At 39.0% G+C, this 8,269-nt stretch overlaps 1 long non-coding RNA gene and 1 pseudogene across 6 annotated transcripts in view; one reads left to right on the forward strand and one right to left on the reverse strand.

Annotated features, from left to right (window-relative positions):
* Nucleotides 1–8,269, forward strand: part of LOC138146092 (uncharacterized) — a 193,383-nt gene that overhangs the window by 120,232 nt on the left and 64,882 nt on the right. The gene's annotated exons all lie outside the window — the stretch shown is intronic.
* Nucleotides 574–2,075, reverse strand: LOC138146043 (endophilin-B1 pseudogene; annotated as a pseudogene).

The following is an 8,269-nucleotide window of genomic DNA, read 5'->3' on the forward strand; positions in this document are numbered from 1 at the left end:
TTTTTTTCATGTTGAACATTAGTCATATTGAAAAGAAGGATTATAACCAATGGAGAGAACAATGAGAAAGAAGGGACAAAATAAAACAAAACAAAACACAAAGGAGAGAGAGCAAGTAGTTTGCTCCAATCTGCATTCAGACTTTGTAGACATTTCTCTGGATGTGGATAACCCTTTCCATCACGAGTCTTTCATAGTTGTCTTCTAACCTTGTATTGTTGAGAGGAGCCCAGTCTATCAAAGTTAGTCATCACATGTATGATGTGTCTGTAATTGTGTACAAAGTTCTCCTGGTTCTGCTCTCCTCATCATTCAGCATCAGTTTATATGTCTCTGCAAGTTATTACAAAGTCTGTCTGCTCCTCTTTTCTTATAGCACAATTGTATTCCATTACATTCATATACCACAACTTGTTTAGCCATTCCCCAATTGATGGGCATCCCCGTGATTTCCAATTCTTTGCCATCACAAATAGAGCTTCTATAAATATTTTTGTACATATGGGTCCTTTTCCCACTTGTGTGATTTTTTTGGGATACAGTCCTACAAGGGGTATTGATGGATCAAAGGGCTTTTTTTCTCAATTCACAATAAATTTATTTTACATAAAGGAAAAAGCTTGCCGTTAGTGAAAAATTCAATAGAAAACAGAGCTCTTGCTTTCGATCTAGTTTACTCAAAAGTAGAATCCACTTGTTAGTGAAAACTTCAGTAGAAACAGAGAATCCTGTAAGAAAACATTCTTGGCACGAAGTAAAAAGCTCTTAACACCAAATGTGAAGCAATGAAAAATTTACTATGCAACATTATTGGCAGAAAAGCCTAGTTCTGATGGCTGGTAGTTTCTGAGTCTCTTTTAAGACATTAACATGGAAGACACTTAAACCTATGATATAAATATCATGTCATAACTGGTAGTCTGGATAGAGGCCCCCTCTTAGTTGAGCAGTTCTAAGTAAGTAATTGGTACTTTGCCCTTTTGATTTCCCCTTTCACCCATCAGCCAGTCTTAATCCATACCAACAATACTGTACACTGTGACCACCTCATCTGCAAGAAGTGATAATTCACTACTGTTTGCAGCATCATAATCATAGAGAACCCTGGCTTTCCTACTTCACTGGATTCCTTCAAGTCACTGAGGGAGGGAGTAACAATTGTGCTACTTGTTGAAGGCAACAGAGAGGAGGTAACTGGAGTTGATGAGGAAGTGGAGGCGTTTGACGCAGAAGTTGTGGAAGCCTGATTGTTGATAGATATGAAGGCAGATAGATAACTCCCAAGTTGTTTCTGCATGTTCAGCATGTACTGGTAGCACTGAGCATAGTAAGTCGTTTGGGCTTCCACAAAGTCATTCAGGCAGCGAAGATGGTGGCCATGTGTACTGCTGATCCCTTCCAGAAGGAGTCTGGTAATCTCTGCTTGATGGTCAAATTCACTCTGAGTTATTCTTAATTCTTATTCAGCTGAGGCTCTAGTCTCTGTAGTTTTTGCCTTTTTCAGTCTGGTCTTTGCTGCATCCAAATCAAGTCTCTTATTTTGCAGTAGTTTCTTTTCTTTAGCAATTGTTTTATAATCTCATTCTATAAAGTTTCTTAAAGGAGTAAGAAAGTTTATTGCCAATGTATGAATCAGTTCTTTGTCTGCTGTTCAAATTCATTTTTGTGTTTCTCCACATTTGATGAGGGCATTACCATACGCAGTTGGAGGGCCAAACTCGTTCCCTGCATCAATCATGTAGTGCCCTAAGAGTGCTTGGTTGTTTATACGACTTGGAGCTTTTCTATCCAACTTCTCATAAACAAACTCTTCTATTCTAGCATTGGGATTTGGCTCCAACAGCACCTCTGTTTGCTTCATAATTTTTTCTGTCCACTGTTTGGTGCATTCAGCTTTACTAGGAAGGTTCTCTAAGTGAGCATCCAATTCAGTCTTCTCTGCCTTACCAAGCTTTTCTTCTGTGAACTGCACCAGGTGGCTGAGGAAGATGACTGCGTCCGCCACCAGCTTCTTCATGTTGAAGTCCATGTTGCTCACGCCAGGCTGGGCCGGGGCCGAAGCCAAAGCCGGGGCCGAAGCCAAAGCTGGGGCCAGGGCTGGAGCCAGGGCTGTAGCTGCCTCACCTCAAAGGGCTTTTTTATAGCCCTTTGGGCATACTTCCAGATTGCTCTCCAGAATTGTTGGATTAGTTCACAACTCCACCAATGATGCATTAGTATCCCAATTTTTCCGCATCCTCTCCAGCATTTATCATTTTCCTGTTTTGTCATCTTAGCCAATCTGACTAGTGATATTTGGCATCTCAAAATTGTTTTAATTTGCATTTCTCTAATCAATAGTGATTTAGAGTATTTTCTCATATGTTCATAGACATCTTTAATTTCTTCTTCTGAAAATGGTCTGTCCATATCCTTTGGCCATTCATCAATCGGGGAATGACTTGTATTCTTATAGATCTGACTCAATTTTCTGTATATTTTAGAAATGAGGCCTTTATCAGAAACACTGGTTGCAATTGTAATTTTAAAAGAATTGGTCAATTTATCTTTTAATTCTCTAATTTGGTTTTTAAAGTCCTTCTTGAGCTCTTCCAAGAATGCTTTCTGGGCTTGAAACCAATTCATATTCCCTTTTGAGGCTTCAGCTGTGGGTATAGAGTCAATTCTGTCTCCTTCTGAATTTGGTTCTTCAAGCTGGCAATAATAAAATTCTAAAGTCTTTGTCTTTGCAATCTGTTTTTTGAGTCACAGCCTTAGCCTTCATCCAGGACTCCCAAGCCTTCAGTTGGTTCCACTATTTTAGGATTTTGCTCTGGGGCAATATTCTCTGGGTTTTCAGGGTCAGAGGGGAGGATTAGAGCAGCTGGGGTATACTCTTAACATCTTGGTCCTGGGAAGTTCAGGCAGGTGATTTTTAAACTTCCAGGGTGTGGGTTGATAGCCCCAGGAGTAGCTGTTTTTGCTGCTGCAGGCCCTATCTCTTACTCAGCTCCAACAGATGCCCACTTGTGTGGTGACAGACCTGGAAATCACCCCTGTGGTTGGTGAATCAGCTTGCCTGGCTCACTCCTGCTGCTGTCTGCCTCAGCGACCTTTTCCCTCCACACCCATGCAGCTGTGTACCTCCCATAAGCCATTTCATAAATGCGTTTTTAAAGATAGCCTTGCTTTGAACTTGGACCATTTTGAAATCTGCCTCATCAGACTAGATCCAAACACAATGGCAGAGAGTTACATAACCACATATGAAATATACATAAAATAAAAGCAGGGTATTTGGGGGTAAGAATGTCTAGTTCTTAATCGCTAGGGGGATGGAGAAAGGCTTCATGTAGAAGGCAATGCTTGAATTGAGGAAGGAAATGAGTGATTGTAAGTAATGGTGAGGAAGGGGTTCATTCCAGTAGTGATGGATAGTTAGTGCAAAGGTGAGATAGGAGAGAAAACATTGAAGCCACACATGGTTCCCCATGTCTGGAATATTCTTTCTCATCACCTTAACCTTGTAGAATCCTTAGACTTCTTCAAAACACAGCTCAGATGCCAATATTAACATTATATCTCTTTTGAAATTAGTATTGCCTTATAGATATTTTGTATTTACTTTTATACATGTTGTATCCCTTACAGGTAGAATGTAAGCTCCAGAATGATTTTCATTTCTTTTTATCAAATCCAGCTACATGGCACCTTTGATATTGCCCTGGACTTATAGTCAGGAAGACCAGAGTTCAAATTCAGATTCAGACACTTACTAGCTGTGTGATGCTGGGTAAAACACTGAACTTCTTTCTGTCTCACTTTCCTCAACTGCAACCTACCTCCCATGGTTGTTGTAAGGATCAAAGGAGATAATATTTGTAAAACTTACAGCATAGTACCTGGTAAATAGTAGGTGCTTAATAAATGTTTGTTTCTTTCTTTTATTTTTTTTTCTTCTATCCCAATCACCCCACATAGTGACATATATGTCTGACTCATAGTTGGCCCTTAAAATGTTGAATTTGATTATGTTAAATTGATCATGACATTCAGAAATGTTTAGATGTACTTTACAAGTCTTATGTTGTAGCTTAAGTGACTTTTTTTTTTGTTCCCAACAGAATGAAAGCATCTCAAGGACAAGGGCTGTTCTGTTTATTTTTTCCTTTTTTTTTAAAATCCCCTCTCCCTAACATAGTATCTTGCACACTGCAAGCTTAATGCGTTTTGAATTGTAGATTGAATTTTAACCTTAGTAGTGGGAGCAAATAAGGGGTCATGAAGCGCTTGAGTACCACATAATTACCTACATTTGAACTGTGACCTAGATGATTAGAGACATAATTGGGCATTGAATTATCATTTGTGGATACCTGCTTTCTACACTTTCTTCTTTATTCAGGGATAATATGACATAGCACCTTATAAAAAGCTATACTAGGCAAATGACCTAGATCTGTGAGATGCTAGCTTTCTTCAGTCTTCAATTATGCAAAATGCCAAACTGTATTTGGGCTTGAGGTAGAGAAAAAGTTCCTAACAATAACACTTACTGGGAAGTGGAATGGACAGACTCAGTAGGTTGTGGAGTCCTCACAAAAGATATACACACATATGTATACGTTTATATACACACATGTATATATATATGTTTGTGTTATATGTACATAACCAGATACATACATATATGTACATACCTATGTGTGTGTATGTATTTCAAAAGTCTGATAACAATTGCCAGGGACATTTCTGAGAGTTGCCTTTTCTAATGTGCTAGAACTCTGAAATTCCTTCTAATGCTGAAATTCAGTGAAGTGTGCTCAGTTTACTTAGAAATCTCTTCACAACTCAGATGTTGCTGCCAAAGGCAGTGGTATTTGTGTGTGCTAGTGTCACTGAAAAGACTGAGATTCAAGCAACAGTCTTCTACACATTTCCTACCTGTGAAGGTGGCACTAAATATGCCTATTTAGTAACATTATTGTTTGTCTTTCCTGTTCTCAGGTCGGGGTTTTCTCTTTCCTATGAAAATACTAATTCTATTGTCAGTGACCTGGGTCTGAGCTCAGGTTTTACCTTGGCCTGGCAGGAAATTTTCTTCCCTGGTTTGGAGCACAAACCCTAGCTTCACTTCTCCACTTTCTGAGTCTTGGCACAGAATGAATGTTCAGAGTGAGGAGGCCAGCATCCCCTCAGAAGACTAGTGCCCACAGATTTTTCACATTCATAGAATGCTGTCATTCATATTTTGTTACTGGTTTAACTGCAAACCCCTAGGCCAATTGTTTAACTTTGTCTAAATTCTTCCATCTGTATAATGGGAATAATTGAGAGATAATAAAATGAATTGTTATAGTGTTTTTTTTTTGTTTTCTTGTTTTTTTTTCCTTTTGGAGGGCAATTGGGGTTAAGTAACTTGCCCAAGGTTACATGGCTAGTTTTTTTTTGGTGTGGGTGTTAAGTGTCTAAGGCCGGAACCTAACTCAGGTCCTCCTGACTTTGGGGGCCGGCGCTTTACTCACTGCAACACCTAGCCACCCCTTGTTATAGTGTTTCTTACTGAACTATAGAATATTCTAGTGCTTCTACTAGAAAATCACACCATGATATTTTCTGCTGTTTGTTTCCTACAAAAAATAACTCAGGACAGAGTATATAAAGGCATACCAGAATAATGCCATGGAAGGGAATAGACTGTATCACCATTTTAAACATCTTTTTTTTGCTGCTTTAATTTAATAACAGGTGTGAGCTGCTGCCAGTTGGTTGTATTTTCTCAGTTTTTAATGGTTTCTTTCCAGAACAACTGCTAGGTCAAGAGCAGCTTAGTGTCAACCAGGTGAAGAATAAGAGTCTCATATCTGACTGATGAAACCTGAATTCTCATCAACTCATTCTTGAGTACCGAGAGAGAATTTAAACTAGTGATAGAGGATGGGCCTATATGGAGAGAAAGGTGACAAAGGAATGTTGTAGAAAGATAAGGAGAGAGTCTAAAGCTAATGAAAACGTAAATTATATACCAACTAGCAAGAAATGAAACTGGAATTAATCAATGGAAGATTCCAGGGCACAGATGTGGATGGGAGGATGAACTCAATAAGGGAGGGTCATCAAAGGGTTATGAAAAGCAAAGGAAGTTTAATGAAATTATTTGTAGGTGTTAGATACATATGATGATCATAAAAACACCCCAAAAAACAAACCGTGAAACTCCATAGGAAGTGAAACTTTGACTCTGGAAGGACTATAGTACTTGCTTTCCATTTAGCAATTGCTATACTTAATTGGAAGGTGACTAGATGGATCTGTGGATAGAGCACTGAGCCTCCAGTCAGGAAGGTTTGAGTTCAAATTTGATCTCAGATACTTACTAGCTGTCTGACCCTGGGCAAGTCACTTAACCTCTATTTGCCTTCATCAACTAGAGAAGGAAATACCAAACTGCTCCAATATCTTGGCCTAGAAAATTCCAAGGATGGTCCATGAGGTCATGAAGAGTTGTGCATAACTGAACAGCCACATTTAATTGGAAAGGACAAGTGGTAATCTGAAGGCAACAATTCTGACCTCATTTTCCTCATCCATAAAATGAAGTTTTAAGTAAATTATTTCCTTTCAGATTCTGACATTCTAAAATCCTAATTGGGTTGTGTGTTTGGGAGTGGATTTTGGAGATATCAGGAACAAGGTATAAATCATGTTTTTTAAGATACTTACATATCACATCTGATTTCAGTTTCTCCTAATGTGGGAACTCAAGAGCTGGGACACTTTCCTGATGACGTCATTGTCTCTATTGCAGTAGTAGGCATATTGGTATTGTGATGCCACAGTATGCCACCAATAAATGCAAAGTGATATGGATAGTATCACAAAACTATCAATTTGATATGAATAATCTCAGGAAGTAACAAGTCTGAAAATAAGAGATTGTAGAGTAGATGTGGAGAAACTGACCTTGAGCATGATTTCTATAGAGACTAGGCATGCAATAAGGAGAGGGCCCACTCTCCAAGTAAAAAGTGGAATGAGATATTGTTTAATCCATCAAGAGAGAAGGAAATCCACCTTTTCCCATTTAAATCTAAGGAAGCTACATCATCAACCAGTGCAGTTGTCTTCCAGTAAAGAAAATGAAGTAGTTTAGTTTTTCCCCCTTAATTGACTCCACTTGTTAACCACCCTCTCCCAAACTTCCTTTATCAACTATTCTTTACACAGAATGTCACTCACTAAAAACTATTTCTCTCACTAACATGTGAGCTTCTTGAGAGCAGGGACTGTTTTACTTCTGTATTTGTATGCCCAGGACTCATCACACTACTTGGAACAATAATAACCACTTCAAATGCTCATTGACTGACTCTCTCTGTCACTATGTATACATTCTCATACAGAAATAGATATCTCTCATTCTACCACTCCATGTTTTCTTATTTCATCTAAATCTTTTCCCATGTAAATTTGTATTTAATTTTACTTAGTTCTTCATATAGAAGAAAAGACTGTCATTTGTTGATAGAACTCGACATACGCACTTGACATACTCATTATCAGGATGCTTTCCATGTATTCATTTGGAGAGAAGCTCACAGTATATTAAAGGACCTTTCCAATTCTATTGACTTTTGGCCCCAAAGCCTTTCAACTCTAAAAGACAGCAATGAGTAGAGAAGCAAAAAGGGTATGGCCATCCATATTAGCAATATCATTAAAATGTGAGCTCCTTGAGACCATGGACTGTGTTTTTACCTTTCTTTGTATCAAAGTTTAGCACAGTGCCTAATACATAATAAGCACTTAAATGATAATTGATTAATTGCTTTCAATACATGAACTATTCAGTCTATCCAAATGTGCCACTGATGTTGCCCTGAGGCCCACATGGGACTCTCATGTCTGGTGCTGCTCCTAAGGGGTAGGGTGGGGGTTGGTTGGCACTGCTGGAGGCCATGGAGTCTGGTAGTTTGTCTGGTGTTGAGTCGAGGTTCTAGTGGTTGTGTCTGGCATGTGCTGAGGTTGGGTGTTTCTGCAGGTCCCTGAAGCTACACTGTAGCATGCATGTATCTGGCTGCTGGTGATCACCTTTTTGCCCAAGGATATGCTTGTGGCATTGGTGATGGCCTGTTTGCTTAGGCACTCATAATGTTGCAATTTACCTGTTTGCCTAGGGCTATGTTGAAGCATATGGTATTTCTCAGAATTGGAGTTTTCCCATTCCTGCTACTATGCTAAGATGTGTGTGTGTGTGTGTGTGTGTGTGTGTGTGTGTGTGTGTGTGTGT

Source organism: Petaurus breviceps, unplaced genomic scaffold (genome assembly GCF_028583685.1).
Source record: "Petaurus breviceps papuanus isolate PSGF00001 unplaced genomic scaffold, PetGlider_PUasm1.0 90752, whole genome shotgun sequence".
Taxonomy (NCBI): Eukaryota; Metazoa; Chordata; class Mammalia; order Diprotodontia; family Petauridae; genus Petaurus; species Petaurus breviceps.